Source organism: Salvelinus namaycush, unplaced genomic scaffold (assembly GCF_016432855.1).
Source record: "Salvelinus namaycush isolate Seneca unplaced genomic scaffold, SaNama_1.0 Scaffold1007, whole genome shotgun sequence".
NCBI classification, from domain to species: domain Eukaryota; kingdom Metazoa; phylum Chordata; class Actinopteri; order Salmoniformes; family Salmonidae; genus Salvelinus; species Salvelinus namaycush.
Genome location: NW_024057684.1, coordinates 43,337 through 66,626, shown reverse-complemented (window position 1 = coordinate 66,626; position 23,290 = coordinate 43,337). Strand labels below are relative to the sequence as shown.

Here is a 23,290-nt window from a genome sequence, read left to right as displayed (position 1 = left end):
TGGAGAACACAGCAATGCTGTCAACATCACAGTACCTGGTATGTCCACAAACATCATCTACTAACAATATAGTGTTTAGTGGTTCATCTGGATTCAGACAGCTGATGTTATGTTTATATATGATGTTTATATATTATATACAGCTGGAGCTGTGATCCTGGAGAGACCTGTTTATATATGATGTTTATATATTATATACAGCTGGAGCTGTGATCCTGGAGAGACCTGTTTATATATTATATACAGCTGGAGCTGTGATCCTGGAGAGACCTGTTTATATATGATGTTTATATATTATATACAGCTGGAGCTGTGATCCTGGAGAGACCTGTTTATATATTATATACAGCTGGAGCTGTGATCCTGGAGAGACCTGTTTATATATGATGTTTATATATTATATACAGCTGGAGCTGTGATCCTGGAGAGGCCTGTTTATATATTATATACAGCTGGAGCTGTGATCCTGGAGAGACCTGTTTATATATGATGTTTATATATTATATACAGCTGGAGCTGTGATCCTGGAGAGGCCTGTTTATATATTATATACAGCTGGAGCTGTGATCCTGGAGAGACCTGTTTATATATGATGTTTATATATTATATACAGCTGGAGCTGTGATCCTGGAGAGACCTGTTTATATATGATGTTTATATATTATATACAGCTGGAGCTGTGATCCTGGAGAGACCTGTTTATATATGATGTTTATATATTATATACAGCTGGAGCTGTGATCCTGGAGAGACCTGTTTATATATGATGTTTATATATTATATACAGCTGGTGCTGTGATCCTGGAGAGACCTGTTTATATATGATGTTTATATATTATATACAGCTGGAGCTGTGATCCTGGAGAGACCTGTTTATATATTATATACAGCTGGTGCTGTGATCCTGGAGAGACCTGTTTATATATGATGTTTATATATTATATACAGGTGGTGCTGTGATCCTGGAGAGCCCTGTTTATATATGATGTTTATATATTATATACAGATGGAGCTGTGATCCTGGAGAGCCCTGCCCTTCCTGTGACTGGGGGAGATTCTGTGACTCTGCGCTGCAGATATCAGGGAACTCCCTCTGACCTCACAGCTGATTTCTACAAAGATGGATCCCTCATCAGGAATGAGACTACAGGAGAGATGACCATCCCTGCAGTATCCAAGTCAGATGAAGGACTCTACAAGTGTTCCAACTCTGAAGGAGAATCACCAGAGAGCTGGATGGCAGTGACAGGTGGGACATTGTAATCTCAAGAAGTAATACATATGTCTAAGATAATATCATTTTAACTGTGTTGTTTTCTCTTGTGTTTTTCAAGATGGGGGCTCTACCTCATCCTCCTCTCCTCCCCTCTCTCCACCCTCCTCATCCTCCCCTCTCCTTCTCCCTCTGTCTGTGTCTGGGTTGGTGGCTGCTCTCTCCATCTCTCTGATCATTCTACTGGTCCTGTTCTGCAAGAGGAACAAAGATGTAGCAGCTGAACCCAGAGATGTTACGTATGCTGACGTTAGAATCATACAGGACCCAGAACCCAGGAGAAGGAGAGGTACACACACACACACACAAATCAAATCAAATCAAATTCATTTATAGCCCTTTGTACATCAGCTAATATCTCAAAGTGCTGTACAGAAACCCAGCCTAAAACCCCAAACAGCAAGCAATGCAGGTGTAGAAGCACGGTGGCTAGGAAAAACTCCCTAGAAAGGCCAAAGCCTAGGAAGAAGCCTAGAGAGGAACCAGGCTATGAGGGGTGGCCAGTCCTCTTCTGGCTGTGCCGGGTGGAGATTATAACAGAACATGGCCAAGATGTTCAAATGTTCATAGATGACCAGCATGGTCAAATAATAATAATCACTGTGGTTGTAGAGGGTGCAACAGGTCAGCACCTCAGGAGTAAATGTCAGTTGGCTTTTCATAGCCGATCATTCTGAGTATCTCTACCGCTCCTGCTGTCTCTAGAGAGTTGAAAACAGCAGGTCCGGGACAAGGTAGCACGTCCGGTGAACAGGTCAGGGTTCCATAACCGCCAGCAGGGTCAAATAATAATAATCACAGTGGTTGTAGAGGGTGCAACAGGTCAGCACCTCAGGAGTAAATGTCAGTTGGCTTTTCATTCTGAGTATCTCCGCCACGGCACAAACCAAGGGGGGGCGCCAACCCGAACAGGAAGATCACGTCAGTGACTCAACCCACTCAAGTGACGCACCCCTCCTAGGGACAGCATGAAAGAGCACCAGTAAGTTAGTGACTCAGCCCCTGTAATAGGGTTAGAGGCAGAGAATCCCAGTGGAGAGAGGGGAACCGGCCAGGCAGAGACAGCAAGGGCGGTTCGTTGCTCCCGAGCCTTTCCGTTCACCTTCACACTCCTGGGCCAGACTACACTCAATCATTTGACCTACTGAAGAGTTAAGTCTTCAGTAAAGACTTAAAGGTTGAGACTGAGTCTGCATCTCTCACATGGGTAGGCAGACCATTCCATAAAAATGGAGATCTATAGGAGAAAGCCCTGCCTCCAGCTGTTTGCTTAGAAATTCTAGGGACAATTAGGAGGCCTGCGCCTTGTGACCGTAGCGTACGTGTAGGTATGTACGGCAGGACCAACTCGGAAAGATAGGTAGGAGCAAGCCCATGTAACGCTTTATAGGTTAACAGTAAAACCTACCAGTGTAGGCAAGCTAGCACTGGAGTAATACGATCCAATTTTTTGTAGAGCATTGCAGTAGTCTAACCTAGAAGCAACAAAAGCATGGATTAATTTTTTTCTGCATCATTTTTGGACAGAACATTTCAGATTTTTGCAATGTTACGTAGATGGAAAAAGCTGTCCTTGAAACAGTCTTGATATGTTCGTCAAAAGAGAGATCAGGGTCCAGAGTAACGCCGAGGTCCTTCACAGTTTTATTTGAGATGACTTTACAACCGTCAAGATTAATTGTCAGATTCAACAGAAGATCTCTTTGTTTCTTGGGACCTAGAACAAGCATCTCTGTTTTGTCCGAGTTTAAAAGTAGAAAGTTTTCAGCCATCCACTTCCTTATGTCTGAAACACAGGCTTCTAGTGAGGTCAATTTTGTGGCTTCACCATGTTTCATTGAAATGTACAGCTGTGTGTCATCCGCATAGCAGTGAAAGTTAACATTATGTTTTCGAATAACATCCCCAAGAGGTAAAATATATAGTGAAAACAATAGTGGTCCTAAAACGGAACCTTGAGGAACACCGAAATGTACAGTTGATTTGTCAGAGGACAAACCATTCAGAGACAAAGTGATATCTTTCCGACAGATAAGATCTTAACCAGGCCAGAACTTGTCCGTGTAGACCAATTTGGGTTTCCAATCTCTCCAAAAGAATGTGGTGATCGATGGTGTCAAAGGCAGCACTAAGGTCTAGTAGCACAAGGACAGATGCAGAGCCTCGGTCTGACGCCATTTAAAGGTAATTTACCACCTTCAAAAGTGCAGTCTCAGTGCTATGATGGGGTCTAAAACCAGACTGAAGCATTTCGTATACATTGTTTGTCTTCAGGAAGGCAGTGAGTTGCTGCGCAATAGGTTTTTCAAATTTTTTTGAGAGGAATGGAAGATTCGATATAGGCCGATAGTTTTTTATATTTTCTGGGTCAAGGTTTGGCTTTTTCAAGAGAGGCTTTATGACTGCCACTTTTAGTGAGTAATAAACACACACACACACACACACACAGTACAGTGTCTTTATGTCTTCAACCCGTTGTCTCGTCTCCTCCAGAGAAGTCTCCAGGAGCTGATCCAGTCTACTCTGCAGTGAAGACCTCCAACACCACAGGTACTGTAATACTGTATAACACTATAACACCACAGGTACTGTAATACTGTATAACACTATAACACCACAGGTACTGCAATACTGTATAACACTATAACACCACAGGTACTGTAATACTGTATAACACTATAACACCACAGGTACTGTAATACTGTATAACACTATAACACCACAGGTACTATAATACTGTATAACACTATAACACCACAGGTACTGTAATACTGTATAACACTATAACACCACAGGTACTGTAATACTGTATAACACTATAACACCACAGGTACTGTAATACTGTATACCACTATAACACCACAGGTACTGTAATACTGTATAACACTATAACACCACAGGTACTGTAATACTGTATAACACTATAACACCACAGGTATTGTAATACTGTATAACACTATAACACCACAGGTACAGTAATACTGTATAACACTATACCACCACAGGTACTGTAATACTGTATAACACTATAACACCACAGGTACTGTAATACTGTATAACACTCCAACACCACAGGTACTGTAATACTGTATAACACTATAACACCACAGGTACTGTAATACTGTATAACACTATAACACCACAGGTACTGTAATACTGTATAACACTATAACACCACAGGTACTGTAATACTGTATAACACTATAACACCACAGGTACTGTACTACTGTATAACACCACAGGTACTGTAATACTGTATAACACTATAACACCACAGGTACTGTAATACTGTATAACACTATAACACCACAGGTACTGTAGTACTGTATAACACCACAGGTACTATAATACTGTATAACACTATAACACCACAGGTACTGTAATACTGTATAACACTATAACACCACAGGTACTGTAATACTGTATAACACTATAACACCACAGGTACTGTAATACTGTATAACACTATAACACCACAGGTACTGTACTACTGTATAACACCACAGGTACTGTAATACTGTATAACACTATAACACCACAGGTACTGTAATACTGTATAACACTATAACACCACAGGTACTGTAATACTGTATAACACTATAACACCACAGGTACTGTAATACTGTATAACACTATAACACCACAGGTACTGTAATACTGTATAACACCACAGGTACTGTAATACTGTATAACACTATAACACCACAGGTACTGTAATACTGTATAACACTATAACACCACAGGTACTGTAATACTGTATAACACTATAACACCACAGGTACTGTAGTACTGTATAACACTATAACACCACAGGTACTGTAATACTGTATAGCACTATAACACCACAGGTACTGTAATACTGTATAACATCACAGGTACTGTAGTACTGTATAACACTATAACACCACAGGTACTGTAATACTGTATAACACCACAGGTACTGTAATACTGTATAACACTATAACACCACAGATACTGTAATACTGTATAACACGATAACATCACAGGTACTGTAGTACTGTATAACACTATAACACCACAGGTACTGTAATACTGTATAACACTATAACACCACAGGTACTGCAATACTGTATAACACTATAACACCACAGGTACTGTAATACTGTATAACACTATAACACCACAGGTACTGTAATACTGTATAACACTATAACACCACAGGTACTGTAATACTGTATAACACCACAGGTACTGTAATACTGTATAACACCACAGGTACTGTAATACTGTATAACACTATAACACCACAGGTACTGTAATACTGTATAACACTTCAGGTACTGTAATACTGTATAACACTATAACACCACATGTACTGTAATACTGTATAACACTATAACACCACAGGTACTGTAATACTGTATAACACTATAACACCACAGGTACTGTAATACTGTATAACACTATAACACCACAGGTACTGTAATACTGTATAACATCACAGGTACTGTAATACTGTATAACACTATAACACCACAGGTACTGTAATACTGTATAACACTTCAGGTACTGTAATACTGTATAACACTATAACACCACAGGTACTGTAATACTGTATAACACTATAACACCACAGGTACTGTAATACTGTATAACACTATAACACCACAGGTACTGTAATACTGTATAACATCACATGTACTGTAATACTGTATAACACTATAACACCACAGGTACTGTGATGCTGTATAACACTATAACACCACAGGTACTGTAATACTGTATAACACTATAACACCACAGGTACTATAGTACTGTATAACACTATAACACCACAGGTACTGTAATACTGTATAACACTATAACACCACAGGTACTGTAATACTGTATAACACTATAACACCACAGGTACTGTAATACTGTATAACACAATAACACCACAGGTACTGTAGTACTGTATAACACTATAACACCACAGGTACTGTAATACTGTATAACACTATAACACCACAGGTACTGTAATACTGTATAACACTATAACACCACAGGTACTGTAATACTGTATAACACTATAACACCACAGGTACTGTAATACTGTATAACACCACAGGTACTGTAATACTGTATAACACCACAGGTACTGTAATACTGTATAACACTATAACACCACAGGTACTGTAATACTGTATAACACTATAACACCACAGGTACTGTAATACTGTATAACACTATAACACCACAGGTACTGTAATACTGTATAGCACTATAACACCACAGGTACTGTAATACTGTATAACATCACAGGTACTGTAATACTGTATAACACTATAACACCACAGGTACTGTAGTACTGTATAACACTATAACACCACAGGTACTGTAGTACTGTATAACACTATAACACCACAGGTACTGTAGTACTGTATAACACTATAACACCACAGGTACTGTAATACTGTATAACACTCCAACACCACAGGTACTGTAATACTGTATAACACTATAACACCACAGGTACTGTAATACTGTATAACACTATAACACCACAGGTACTGTAATACTGTATAACACTATAACACCACAGGTACTGTAGTACTGTATAACACTATAACACCTCAGGTACTGTAATACTGTATAACACTATAACACCACAGGTACTGTAATACTGTATAACACTATAACACCACAGGTACTGTAGTACTGTATAACACTATAACACCACAGGTACTGTAATACTGTATAACACTATAACACCACAGGTACTGTAATACTGTATAACACTAAAACACCACAGGTACTGTAATACTGTATAACACTATAACACCACAGGTACTGTAATACTGTATAACACTATAACACCACAGGTACTGTAGTACTGTAATACTGTATAACACCACAGGTACTGTAATACTGTATAACACCACAGGTACTGTAATACTGTATAACACTCCAACACCACAGGTACTGTAATACTGTATAACACTATAACACCACAGGTACTGTAATACTGTATAACACTATAACACCACAGGTACTGTAATACTGTATAACACTATAACACCACAGGTACTGTAATACTGTATAACACTATAACACCACAGGTACTGTAATACTGTATAACACTATAACACCACAGGTACTGTAATACTGTATAACACTATAACACCACAGGTACTGTAGTACTGTATAACACTATAACACCACAGGTACTATAATACTGTATAACACTATAACACCACAGGTACTGTAGTACTGTATACACTATAACACCACAGGTACTGTAATACTGTATAACACTATAACACCACAGGTACAGTAATACTGTATAACACTATAACACCACAGGTACTGTAATGCTGTATAACACTATAACACCACAGGTACTGTAATACTGTATAACACTATAACACCACAGATACTGTAATACTGTATAACACTATAACACCACAGGTACTGTAATACTGTATAACACCACAGGTACTGTAATACTGTATAACACCACAGGTACTGTAATACTGTATAACACTATAACACCACAGGTACTGTGATGCTGTATAACACTATAACACCACAGGTACTGTAGTACTGTATAACACTATAACACCACAGGTACTGTAGTACTGTACAACACTAACACCACAGGTACTGTATACTTTATAACACTATAACACCACAGGTACTGTAATACTGTATAACACTATAACACCACAGGTACTGTAATACTGTATAACACTATAACACCACAGGTACTGTAATACTGTATAACACTATAACACCACAGGTACTGTAGTACTGTATAACACTATAACACCACAGGTACTGTAATACTGTATAACACTATAACACCACAGGTACTGTAATACTGTATAACATCACAGGTACTGTACTACTGTATAACACTATAACACCACAGGTACTGTAGTACTGTATAACACTATAACACCACAGGTACTGTAATACTGTATAACACTATAACACCACAGGTACTGTAATACTGTATAACACTATAACACCACAGGTACTGTAATACTGTATACCACTATAACACCACAGGTACTGTAATACTGTATAACACTATAACACCACAGGTACTGTAATACTGTATAATACTATAACACCACAGGTACTGTAGTACTGTATAACACTATAACACCACAGGTACTGTAATACTGTATAACACTATAACACCACAGGTACTGTAGTACTGTATAACACCATAACACCACAGGTACTGTAATACTGTACAACACTATAACACCACAGGTACTGTAGTACTGGTACAGTCTGTGTTAATATCCTCTCTCCCTCCTGTGTTTAGTTCCAGGTGGATCTGGTCCAGTCTGTGTTAATATCCTCTCTCTCTCCTGTGTTTAGTTCCAGGTGGATCTGGTCCAGTCTGTGTTAATATCCTCTCTCTCTCCTGTGTTTAGTTCCAGGTGGATCTGGTCCAGTCTGTGTTAATATCCTCTCTCTCTCCTGTGTTTAGTTCCATGTGGATCTGGTCCAGTCTGTGTTAATATCCTCTCTCTCTCCTGTGTTTAGTTCCAGGTGGATCTGGTCCAGTCTGTGTTAACATCATCTCTCCTGTGTTTAGTTCCAGGTGGATCTGGTCCAGTCTGTGTTAATATCCTCTCTCTCTCCTGTGTTTAGTTCCAGGTGGATCTGGTCCAGTCTCTGTTAATATCCTCTCTCTCTCCTGTGTTTAGTTCCAGGTGGATCTGGTCCAGTCTGTGTTAATATCCTCTCTCTCTCTCCTGTGTTTAGTTCCAGGTGGATCTGGTCTGTGTAAATATCCTCTCTCTCTCCTGTGTTTAGTTCCAGGTGGATCTGGTCCAGTCTGTGTTAATATCCTCTCTCTCTCCTGTGTTTAGTTCCAGGTGGATCTGGTCCAGTCTGTGTTAATATCCTCTCTCTCTCCTGTGTTTAGTTCCAGGTGGATCTGGTCCAGTCTGTGTTAATATCCTCTCTCTCTCTCCTGTGTTTAGTTCCAGGTGGATCTGGTCTGTGTAAATATCCTCTCTCTCTCTCCTGTGTTTAGTTCCAGGTGGATCTGGTCTGTGTTAATATCCTCTCTCTCTCTCCTGTGTTTAGTTCCAGGTGGATCTGGTCCAGTCTGTGTTAATATCCTCTCTCTCTCCTGTGTTTAGTTCCAGGTGGATCTGGTCCAGTCTGTGTTAATATCCTCTCTCTCTCCTGTGTTTAGTTCCAGGTGGATCTGGTCCAGTCTGTGTTAATATCCTCTCTCTCTCCTGTGTTTAGGTCCAGGTGGATCTGGTCCAGTCTGTGTTAATATCCTCTCTCTCTCCTGTGTTTTGTTCCAGGTGGATCTGGTCCAGTCTGTGTTAATATCCTCTCTCTCTCCTGTGTTTAGTTCCAGGTGGATCTGGTCCAGTCTGTGTTAATATCCTCTCTCTCCTGTGTTTAGTTCCAGGTGGATCTGGTCCAGTCTGTGTTAATATCCTCTCTCTCCTGTGTTTAGTTCCAGGTGGATCTGGTCCAGGTGATGTGACCTATGCTGACATCAACCACACAGAGAAGAGACAACACAACAGGAGGAGAGGTAGGAAGAAGGGAGAGACCAACAATACTCCCCTCATCTTTCTGAAGTATATAATATGTTTTTAGTGTTTTAACATGTCACTAGTTGTAACCTGTTTATGTGTTTCTTTCAGAGAACGTCGTTCCAGACCCTGTCTACTCAGCAGTGAAGACAGACAGACAGAGATACAGGTCAGTAGGTCGTTCCAGACCCTGTCTACTCAGCAGTGAAGACAGACAGACAGACAGACAGACAGACAGACAGACAGACAGACAGACAGACAGACAGACAGACAGACAGACAGAGATACAGGTCAGTAGGTCGTTCCAGACCCTGTCTACTCAGCAGTGAAGACAGACAGACAGACAGACAGACAGACAGACGGGCTGGCTGGCTGGCTGGCTGGCTGGCTGGCTGGCTGGCTGGCTGGCTGGCTGGCTGGCTGGCTGGCTGGCTGGCTAGATAATCATTGTACCATATAAACCACTGTGTTTTCTAGAACCACAAATATTGTTGTTTCAGCTCTTTGCAAAAACAAACCTTAGGAATGCAGCACTGTGTATAGTGTAGATAATCATTAATATAATAATAGATAATTGATCATCAAAAACAAAACTTCAGAACGGGAAGCATAGAAATATCTCACAAAGAACAGATCTACCGCTACTTAGATTGGCTTTAAAGCAGTATGACAGATCTATAACACATTTCTATGTGGATTTTGTAGGGTTGCTCAAAAAGTTACATATTGCCATTTTAACAAATGTAATCTGTGTACTTTAGGTAGAGCTGTATCTGGATCCAGGGACGTAATGTACAGAGAGGTAGGTCCAGATCACTGTATCACTAACCCTAATGTACAGACTGAGGTAGGTCCAGATCACTGTATCACTAACCCTAATGTACAGACTGAGGTAGGTCCAGATCACTGTATCACTAACCCTAATGTACAGACTGAGGTAGGTCCAGATCACTGTATCACTAACCCTAATGTACAGACTGAGGTAGGTCCAGATCACTGTATCACTAACCCTAATGTACAGACTGAGGTAGGTCCAGATCACTGTATCACTAACCCTAATGTACAGACTGAGGTAGGTCCAGATCACTGTATCACTAACCCTAATGTACAGACTGAGGTAGATCACTGTATCACTAACCCTAATGTACAGACTGAGGTAGGTCCAGATCACTGTATCACTAACCCTAATGTACAGACTGAGGTAGGTCCAGATCACTGTATCACTAACCCTAATGTACAGACTGAGGTAGGTCCAGATCACTCTATCACTAACCCTAATGTACAGACTGAGGTAGGACCAGATCACTGTATCACTAACCCTAATGTACAGACTGAGGTAGGTCCAGATCACTGTATCACTAACCCTAATGTACAGACTGAGGTAGGTCCAGATCACTGTATCACTAACCCTAATGTACAGACTGAGGTAGGTCCAGATCACTGTATCACTAACCCTAATGTACAGACTGAGGTAGGTCCAGATCACTGTATCACTAACCCTAATGTACAGACTGAGGTAGGTCCAGATCACTGTATCACTAACCCTAATGTACAGACTGAGGTAGGACCAGATCACTGTATCACTAACCCTAATGTACAGACTGAGGTAGGTCCAGATCACTGTATCACTAACCCTAATGTACAGACTGAGGTAGGTCCAGATCACTGTATCACTAACCCTAATGTACAGACTGAGGTAGGTCCAGATCACTGTATCACTAACCCTAATGTACAGACTGAGGTAGGTCCAGATCACTGTATCACTAACCCTAATGTACAGACTGAGGTAGGTCCATATCACTGTATCACTAACCCTAATGTACAGACTGAGGTAGGTCCAGATCACTGTATCACTAACCCTATAGTACAGACTGAGGTAGGTCCAGATCACTGCATCACTAACCCTAATGTACAGACTGAGGTAGGTCCAGATCACTGTATCACTAACCCTAATGTACAGACTGAGGTAGGTCCAGATCACTGTATCACTAACCCTAATGTACAGACTGAGGTAGGTCCAGATCACTGTATCACTAACCCTAATGTACAGACTGAGGTAGGTCCAGATCACTGTATCACTAACCCTAATGTACAGACTGAGGTAGGTCCAGATCACTGTATCACTAACCCTAATGTACAGACTGAGGTAGGGCCAGATCACTGTATCACTTCAACTGTAACCCCAACTTCAACCTTAACTTCAAAATTAAGTGTTTATTATGAATGATGTAGCATGTTGTGTTATGAATGATGTAGCATGTTGTGTTATGAATGATGTAGCATGTTGTGTTATGAATGATGTAGCATGTTGTTGTCGTGTCTTTGCTATCGTTAAATTGAAGACTTATAGTTTTTATCATAGATTCCTATAATTAGGGATTACGCGATCACTTGAGTAATAACCACTGTATCCAGATGTAGCATGTTGTGTTATGAATGATGTAGCATGTTGTGTTATGAATGATGTATCATGTTGTGTTTGTTATAAATGATGTTTCATGTTGTGTTATGAATGATGTAGCATGTTGTGTTTGTTATGAATGATGTAGCATGTTGTGTTATGAATGATGTAGCATGTTGTGTTATGAATGATGTAGCATGTTGTGTTATGAATGATGTAGCATGTTGTGTTTGTTATGAATGATGTAGCATGTTGTGTTTGTTATGAATGATGTAACATGTTTGTTATGAATATTGTATCATGTTGTGTTATGAATGATGTAGCATGTTGTGTTATGAATGATGTAGCATGTTGTTATGAATGATGTAGCATGTTGTGTTATGAATGATGTAGCATGTTGTGTTATGAATGATGTAGCATGTTGTGTTTGTTATGAATGATGTAACATGTTGTGTTTGTTATAAATGATGTAGCATGTTGTGTTATGAATGATGTAGCATGTTGTGTTATGAATGATGTAGCATGTTGTGTTATGAATGATGTAGCATGTTGTGTTTGTTATGAATGATGTAGCATGTTGTGTTTGTTATGAATGATGTAACATGTTGTGTTATGAATGATGTAGCATGTTGTGTTTGTTATGAATGATGTAGCATGTTGTGTTTGTTATGAATGATGTAGCATGTTGTGTTATGAATGATGTAGCATGTTTGGTATGAATGATGTAGCATGTTGTGTTTGTTATGAATGGTGTAGCATGTTGTGTTATGAATGATGTAGCATGTTGTGTTATGAATGATGTAGCATGTTGTGTTATGAATGATGTAACATGTTTGGTATGAATGATGTAGCATGTTGTGTTTGTTATGAATGGTGTAGCATGTTGTGTTAGGAATGATGTAGCATGTTGTGCTATGAATGATATAGCATGTTGTGTTTGTTATGAATGATGTAGCATGGGGTTTGTTATGAATGATGTAGCATGTTGTGTTATGAATGATGTAGCGTGTTGTGTTATGAATGATGTAGCATGTTGTGTTATGAATGATGTCGCATGTTTGTTATGAATATTGTATCATGTTGTGTTATGAATGATGTAGCATGTTGTGTTATGAATGATGTAGCATGGTGTTTGTTATGAATGATGTAGCATGTTGTGTTATGAATGATGTGGCATGTTGTGTTATGAATGATGTAGCATGTTGTGTTATGAATGATGTAGCATGTTGTGTTATGAATGATGTAGCATGTTGTGTTATGAATGATGTAGCATGTTGTGTTATGAATGATGTAGCATGTTGTGTTATGAATGATGTAGCATGTTGTGTTTGTTATGAATGATGTAGCATGTTGTGTTATGAATGATGTAGCATGTTGTGTTATGAATGATGTAGCATGTTGTGTTATGAATGATGTAGCATGTTGTGTTATGAATGATGTAGCATGTTGTGTTATGAATGATGTAGCATGTTGTGTTATGAATGATGTAGCATGTTGTGTTTGTTATGAATAATGTAGCATGTTGTGTTATGAATGATGTAACATGTTGTGTTATGAATGATGTAGCATGTTGTGTTTGTTATGAATGATGTAGCATGTTGTGTTTGTCATGAATGAAGTAGCATGTTGTGTTTGTTATGAATGATGTAGCATGTTGTGTTATGAATGATGTAGCATGTTGTGTTTGTTATGAATGATGTAGTATGCTGTGTTTGTTATGAATGATGTAGCATGTTGTGTTATGAATGATGTAGCATGCTGTGTTTGTTATGAATGATGTAGTATGCTGTGTTTGTTATGAATTATGTAGCATGTTGTGTTATGAATGATGTAGCATGTTGTGTTATGAATGATGTAGCATGTTGTGTTTGTTATGAATGATGTAGCATGTTGTGTTTGTTATGAATGATGTAGCATGTTGTGTTTGTTATGAATTATGTAACATGTTGTGTTATGAATGATGTAGCATGTTGTGTTTGTTATGAATGATGTAGTATGCTGTGTTTGTTATGAATGATGTAGCATGTTGTGTTATGAATGATGTAGCATGTTGTGTTATGAATGATGTAGCATGTTGTGTTTGTTATGAATGATGTAGCATGTTGTGTTTGTTATGAATGATGTTATACTGTTTAAATGTCAGTCACCAGACCAGAGCATCATGTTATACTGTTTAAATGTCAGTATATACATTATGCTCTGGTCTGGTGGCTGACATTTAAACAGTATAACATGATGCTCTGGTCTGGTGGCTGACATTTAAACAGTATAACATGATGCTCTGGTGGCTGACATTTAAACAGTATAACATGATGCTCTGGTCTGGTGGCTGACATTTAAACAGTATAACATGATGCTCTGGTCTGGTGGCTGACATTTAAACAGTATTACATGATGCTCTGGTCTGGTGGCTGACATTTAAACAGTATAACATGATGCTCTGGTGGCTGACATTTAAACAGTATAACATGATGCTCTGGTGGCTGACATTTAAACAGTATAACATGATGCTCTGGTCTGGTGGCTGACATTTAAACAGTATAACATGATGCTCTGGTCTGGTGGCTGACATTTAAACAGTATAACATGATGCTCTGGTCTCTTGGCTGACATTTAAACAGTATAACATGATGCACTGGTGGCTGACATTTAAACAGTATAACATGATGCACTGGTGGCTGACATTTAAACAGTATAACATGATGCTCTGGTCTGGTGGTTGACATTTAAACAGTATAACATGATGCTCTGGTGGCTGACATTTAAACAGTATAACATGATGCACTGGTGGTTGACATTTAAACAGTATAACATGATGCTCTGGTCTGGTGGCTGACATTTAAACAGTATAACATGATGCTCTGGTGGCTGACATTTAAACAGTATAACATGATGCTCTGGTGGCTGACATTTAAACAGTATAACATGATGCTCTGGTCTGGTGGCTGACATTTAAACAGTATAACATGATGCTCTGTTGTGGTGGCTGACATTTAAACAGTATAACATGATGCTCTGGTCTGGTGGCTGACATTTAAACAGTATAACATGATGCTCTGGTCTGGTGGCTGACATTTAAACAGTATAACATGATGCTCTGTTGTGGTGGCTGACATTTAAACAGTATAACATGATGCTCTGGTCTGGTGGCTGACATTTCAACAGTATAACATGATGCTCTGGTCTGGTAGCTGACATTTAAACAGTATAACATGATGCTCTGGTGGCTGACATTTAAACAGTATAACATGATGCTCTGGTGGCTGACATTTAAACAGTATAACATGATGCTCTGGTCTGGTGGCTGACATTTAAACAGTATAACATGATGCTCTGTTGTGGTGGCTGACATTTAAACAGTATAACATGATGCTCTGGTCTGGTGGCTGACATTTCAACAGTATAACATGATGCTCTGGTCTGGTAGCTGACATTTAAACAGTATAACATGATGCTCTGGTCTGGTGGCTGACATTTAAACAGTATAACATGATGCTCTGTTGTGGTGGCTGACATTTAAACAGTATAACATGATGCTCTGGTCTGGTGGCTGACATTTAAACAGTATAACATGATGCTCTGGTCTGGTGGCTGACATTTAAACAGTATAACATGATGCTCTGGTCTGGTGGCTGACATTTAAACAGTATAACATGATGCTCTGGTCTGGTGGCTGACATTTAAACAGTATAACATGATGCTCTGGTCTGGTGGCTGACATTTAAACAGTATAACATGATGCTCTGTTGTGGTGGCTGACATTTAAACAGTATAACATGATGCTCTGGTCTGGTGGCTGACATTTAAACAGTATAACATGATGCTCTGGTCTGGTGGCTGACATTTAAACAGTATAACATGATGCTCTGGTCTGGTGGCTGACATTTAAACAGTATAACATGATGCTCTGGTCTGGTGGCTGACATTTAAACAGTATAACATGATGCTCTGGTCTGGTGGCTGACATTTAAACAGTATAACATGATGCTCTGGTCTGGTGGCTGACATTTAAACAGTATAACATGATGCTCTGGTCTGGTGGCTGACATTTAAACAGTATAACATGATGCTCTGGTCTGGTGGCTGACATTTAAACAGTATAACATGATGCTCTGTTCTGGTGGCTGACATTTAAACAGTATAACATGATGCTCTGGTGGCTGACATTTAAACAGTATAACATGATGCTCTGGTGGCTGACATTTAAACAGTATAACATGATGCTCTGGTGGCTGACATTTAAACAGTATAACATGATGCTCTGGTGGTTGACATTTAAACAGTATAACATGATGCTCTGGTCTGGTGGCTGACATTTAAACAGTATAACATGATGCTCTGGTCTGGTGGCTGACATTTAAACAGTATAACATGATGCTCTGTTGTGGTGGCTGACATTTAAACAGTATAACATGATGCTCTGGTCTGGTGGCTGACATTTAAACAGTATAACATGATGCTCTGGTCTGGTGGCTGACATTTAAACAGTATAACATGATGCTCTGGTCTGGTGGCTGACATTTAAACAGTATAACATGATGCTCTGGTCTGGTGGCTGACATTTAAACAGTATAACATGATGCTCTGGTCTGGTGGCTGACATTTAAACAGTATAACATGATGCTCTGGTCTGGTGGCTGACATTTCAACAGTATAACATGATGCTCTGGTCTGGTAGCTGACATTTAAACAGTATAACATGATGCTCTGGTCTGGTGGCTGACATTTAAACAGTATAACATGATGCTCTGTTGTGGTGGCTGACATTTAAACAGTATAACATGATGCTCTGGTCTGGTGGCTGACATTTAAACAGTATAACATGATGCTCTGGTCTGGTGGCTGACATTTAAACAGTATAACATGATGCTCTGGTCTGGTGGCTGACATTTAAACAGTATAACATGATGCTCTGTTGGCTGACATTTAAACAGTATAACATGATGCTCTGGTCTGGTGGCTGACATTTAAACAGTATAACATGATGCTCTGGTCTGGTAGCTGACATTTAAACAGTATAACATGATGCTCTGGTGGCTGACATTTAAACAGTATAACATGATGCTCTGGTGGCTGACATTTAAACAGTATAACATGATGATCTGGTCTGGTGGCTGACATTTAAACAGTATAACATGATGCTCTGGTGGCTGACATTTAAACAGTATAACATGATGCTCTGGTCTGGTGGCTGACATTTAAACAGTATAACATGATGCTCTGTTGTGGTGGCTGACATTTAAACAGTATAACATGATGCTCTGGTCTGGTGGCTGACATTTAAACAGTATAACATGATGCTCTGGTCTGGTGGCTGACATTTAAACAGTATAACATGATGCTCTGTTGTGGTGGCTGACATTTAAACAGTATAACATGATGCTCTGGTCTGGTGGCTGACATTTAAACAGTATAACATGATGCTCTGGTCTGGTAGCTGACATTTAAACAGTATAACATGATGCTCTGGTGGCTGACATTTAAACAGTATAACATGATGCTCTGGTGGCTGACATTTAAACAGTATAACATGATGCTCTGGTCTGGTGGCTGACATTTAAACAGTATAACATGATGCTCTGTTGTGGTGGCTGACATTTAAAAAGTATAACATGATGCTCTGGTCTGGTGGCTGACATTTCAACAGTATAACATGATGCTCTGGTCTGGTAGCTGACATTTAAACAGTATAACATGATGCTCTGGTCTGGTGGCTGACATTTAAACAGTATAACATGATGCTCTGTTGTGGTGGCTGACATTTAAACAGTATAACATGATGCTCTGGTCTGGTGGCTGACATTTAAACAGTATAACATGATGCTCTGGTCTGGTGGCTGACATTTAAACAGTATAACATGATGCTCTGGTCTGGTGGCTGACATTTAAACAGTATAACATGATGCTCTGGTCTGGTGGCTGACATTTAAACAGTATAACATGATGCTCTGGTCTGGTGGCTGACATTTAAACAGTATAACATGATGCTCTGGTCTGGTGGCTGACATTTAAACAGTATAACATGATGCTCTGGTCTGGTGGCTGACATTTAAACAGTATAACATGATGCTCTGGTCTGGTGGCTGACATTTAAACAGTATAACATGATGCTCTGGTCTGGTGGCTGACATTTAAACAGTATAACATGATGCTCTGGTCTGGTGGCTGACATTTAAACAGTATAACATGATGCTCTGGTCTGGTGGCTGACATTTAAACAGTATAACATGATGCTCTGGTCTGGTGGCTGACATTTAAACAGTATAACATGATGCTCTGGTCTGGTGGCTGACATTTAAACAGTATAACATGATGCTCTGGTCTGGTGGCTGACATTTAAACAGTATAACATGATGCTCTGTTGTGGTGGCTGACATTTAAACAGTATAACATGATGCTCTGGTCTGGTGGCTGACATTTAAACAGTATAACATGATGCTCTGGTCTGGTGGCTGACATTTAAACAGTATAACATGATGCTCTGTTGTGGTGGCTGACATTTAAACAGTATAACATGATGCTCTGGTCTGGTGGCTGACATTTAAACAGTATAACATGATGCTCTGGTCTGGTGGCTGACATTTAAACAGTATAACATGATGCTCTGGTCTGGTGGCTGACATTTAAACAGTATAACATGATGCTCTGGTCTGGTGGCTGACATTTAAACAGTATAACATGATGCTCTGGTCTGGTGGCTGACATTTAAACAGTATAACATGATGCTCTGGTCTGGTGGCTGACATTTCAACAGTATAACATGATGCTCTGGTCTGGTAGCTGACATTTAAACAGTATAACATGATGCTCTGGTCTGGTGGCTGACATTTAAACAGTATAACATGATGCTCTGTTGTGGTGGCTGACATTTAAACAGTATAACATGATGCTCTGGTCTGGTGGCTGACATTTAAACAGTATAACATGATGCTCTGGTCTGGTGGCTGACATTTAAACAGTATAACATGATGCTCTGGTCTGGTGGCTGACATTTAAACAGTATAACATGATGCTCTGTTGTGGTGGCTGACATTTAAACAGTATAACATGATGCTCTGGTCTGGTGGCTGACATTTAAACAGTATAACATGATGCTCTGGTCTGGTGGCTGACATTTAAACAGTATAACATGATGCTCTGGTGGCTGACATTTAAACAGTATAACATGATGCTCTGGTGGCTGACATTTAAACAGTATAACATGATGCTCTGGTCTGGTGGCTGACATTTAAACAGTATAACATGATGCTCTGGTGGCTGACATTTAAACAGTATAACATGATGCTCTGGTCTGGTGGCTGACATTTAAACAGTATAACATGATGCTCTGGTGGCTGACATTTAAACAGTATAACATGATGCTCAAAATACCCAAAGTCACCAAGCCAAATGTCCTTACAACTGAAAGTATTAGTAAAAATAGAGGCTGTCTCCACCCCACATAGACTTATCAGAGCAGGAGATCTGTGGCAGTTTGAGGTTAGAGCTGTATGTGAACAACATCACCCACACCTCTGTCCCTCTGTCACACATTTTACATGTATTTTTATATGTTTTGTTCATTTAGCGACTTACAGTAGTGAGTCATTTAGCAGACGCTCTTGTCCAAAGCGACTTACTGTCGTGAGCGGATACATTATTGTACTTTTCCATGCGCCATTCTCTACCAACTGAGCCACACAGGACACAGACACACAAACTGAGCCACACACACAGACACACAGACTGAGCCACACAGGACACAGACACACCAACTGAGCCACACAGGACACAGACACACAGACTGAGCCACACAGGACACAGACACACCAACTGAGCCACACAGGACACAGACACACAGACTGAGCCACACAGGACACAGACACACCAACTGAGCCACACAGGACACAGACACACAGACTAAGCCACACAGGACACAGACACACAGACTGAGCCACACAGGACACAGACACACCAACTGAGCCACACAGGACACAGACACACAAACTGAGCCACACAGGACACAGACACACAAACTGAGCCACACACACAGACACACATGCAGAGAAACAAAAACAAACACAAACACACACACAGAGACCCTTACGGACTCACAGACACACACACACACACACACATACACAGGGATGCACATGTACCTCCCTCTTCTTCCCTTTGTTGACTGTTGCAGCAGGTCTATTTTAGTCTGAATGGGAACGTACAGTTGATGTCGGAAGTTTACATACACTTAGGTTGGAGTCATTAAATCTCATTTTTCAACCACTCCACAAATTTCTTATTAACAAACTGTATTTTTGGCAAGTCCGTTAGGACATCTACTTTGTGCATGACACAAGTCATTTTTCCAACAATTGTTTACAGACAGATTATTTCACTGTATCACAATTCCAGTGGGTCAGAAGTTTACATACACTAAGTTGACTGTGCCTTTAAACAGCGTATGTCATGGCTTTTGGAAGCTTCTGATAGGCTAAAAGACATAATTTGAGTCAATTGGAGGTGTACCTATGGATGTATTTCAAGGCCTACCTTCAAACTCACTGCCTCTTTGTTTGACATCATGTGAAAATCAAAAGAAATCAGCCAAGACCTCAGAAAAAAAAATTGTAGACCTCCACAAGTCTGGTTCATCCTTGGGAGCAATTTCCAAACGCCTGAAGGTACCACGTTCATCTGTACAAACAATAGTACGCAAGTATAAACACCATGGGACCACGCAGCCATACCGCTCAGGATGGTGACATGTTCTGTCTCAAAAGTATCTGTATCCACAGTAAAATGAGTCCTATATCGACATAACCTGAAAGGTCGCTCAGCAAGGAAGAAGCCATAAAAATGCCAGACTACGGTTTGCAACTGCACATGGGGACAAAGATCGTACTTTTTTGAGAAATGTCCTCTGGTCTGATCAAACAAAAATAGAACTGTTTGGCCATAATGACCCTCGTTATGTCTGGAGGAAAAAGGGGGAGGCTTGCAAGCCGAAGAACACCATCCCAACCGTGAAGCACGGGGTGGCAGCATCATGTTGTGGGGGTGCTTTGCTGCAGGAGTGTATGGTACACTTCACAAAATAATTTTCCATCCTCATGATGTCATCTATGTGGCTATATTGAAGCTATATCTCAAGACATCAGTCAGGAAGTTAAAACTTGGCCGCAAATGGGTCTTCCAAATGGACAATGACCCCAAGCATACGTCCAAAATTGTGCCAAAATGGCTTAAGGACAACAAAGTCAAGGTATTGGAGTGGCCATCACAAAGCCCTAACCTCAATCCTACAGATAATTTGTGGGCAGAATTGAAAAAGTGTGTGTGAGCAGGGAGGCCTACAAACCTGACTCAGTTACACCAGCTCTGTCAGGAGGAATGGGCCAAAATTCAACTTATTGTGAGAAGCTTGTGGAAGGCTACCTGAAACTTCCCAAAACGTTTGACCCAAGTTAAACGATTTAAAGAACCAAATACCAATTGAGTGTATGTAAACTTCTGACCCACTGGGAACGTGATGAAAGAAATAAAAGCTGAAAAAAATCATTCTCTCTACTAATTATTCTGACATTTCACATTCTTAAAATAAAGTGGTGATCCTAACTGACCTAAGACTGGGAGTTTTTACTAGGATTAAATGTCAGGAATTGTGAAACTGAGTTTAAATGTATTTGGCTAAGGTGTATGTAAACTTCCTACTTCCGACTTCTCCTTTCTTGACTGCTGCAGCAGGGTCTATTTCAGTCTCCATGGTAACCTACATATTCTGTATGATGTACATTCAGAGTTCTAAACACTTAAAACACCAGTCAAACACATGGTTGAATCAGTCATTATAATTGGACTGTGTGTTGGGGTGTATAAATGTATCTAACTACACATTAAACACTGAGACCTGTTGGGGTCTATAAATGTATCTAACTACACATTAAACACTGAGACCTGTTGGTGTGTATAAATGTATCTAACTACACATTAAACACTGATACCTGTTGGGGTGTAAAATGTATCTAACTACACATTAAACACTGAGACCTGTTGGGGTGTATAAATGTATCTAACTACACATTAAACACTGAGACCTGTAGGGGTGTATAAATGTATCTAACTACACATTAAACACTGAGACCTGTTGGGGTGTATAAATGTATCTAACTCCACATTAAACACTGAGACCTGTTGGGGTGTATAAATGTATCTAACTACACATTAAACACTGAGACCTGTTGGGGTGTATAAATGTATCTAACTACACATTAAACACTGAGACCTGTTGGGGTGTATAAATGTATCTAACTACACATTAAACACTGAGACCTGTTGGGGTGTATAAATGTATCTAACTACACATTAAACACTGAGACCTGTTGGGGTGTATAAATGTTCCTGTGGTGTTGGAGGTATTCACTGCAGTAGACTGGATCAGCTCCTCTGTCCCTCACTCATCTCTCTCTCCTCTCTCTTTACCTAGTGACCCTGTTCATCAGAACGTCATGGTGGATGGAAAAAGATGATCTCTTCAGCAGCGGTGAATAACCACAACCCTGTCAGTCCATCTCTTTACTTCTTTCTCTTATCTTCTCTCTCCCTCCTTCCCTTTTCACACCAACACACTTATCTTTAGACGCTGCAGCCTTTACCACCATCAACAGCATCAGCAACAGAGAGGTGTGAAGTTTCCACAACAGAGTTAGAGTTAGAGTCAGTTTATCATGTACTTCTCTTTAGACGCTGCAGCCTTGACCTCCATCAACAGAGTTAGAGTTAGTTTATCATGAGAACATACAGACACCACTGACTGGAACTATCAACAACAAGAGTTAGTTTATCATGAGAACATACAGACACCACTGACTGGAACTATCAACAACAAGAGTTAGTTTATCATGAGAACATACAGACACCACTGACTGGAACTATCAACAACAAGAGTTAGTTTATCATGAGAACATACAGACACCACTGACTGGAACTATCAACAACAAGAGTTAGTTTATCATGAGAACATACAGACACCACTGACTGGAACCAGCTGACCGTATCAGTTGTAAAGGCTTCATTACTACTAACAGAAGGAAAGTTGTAGTGTTATGTCCATGATGA

General features: G+C 39.9%; 1 long non-coding RNA gene across 1 annotated transcript; it reads left to right on the top strand.

Annotated features, from left to right (window-relative positions):
- Positions 1–1,393: 1,393 nt before the first annotated feature.
- LOC120035281 lies at positions 1,394–9,957 on the top strand. Its single transcript, XR_005474139.1, has 4 exons — positions 1,394–1,562; positions 3,767–3,823; positions 9,714–9,794; positions 9,907–9,957. It is a non-coding gene; the product is annotated as an uncharacterized LOC120035281 (long non-coding RNA).
- The last annotated feature ends 13,333 nt before the right edge of the window (positions 9,958–23,290 follow it).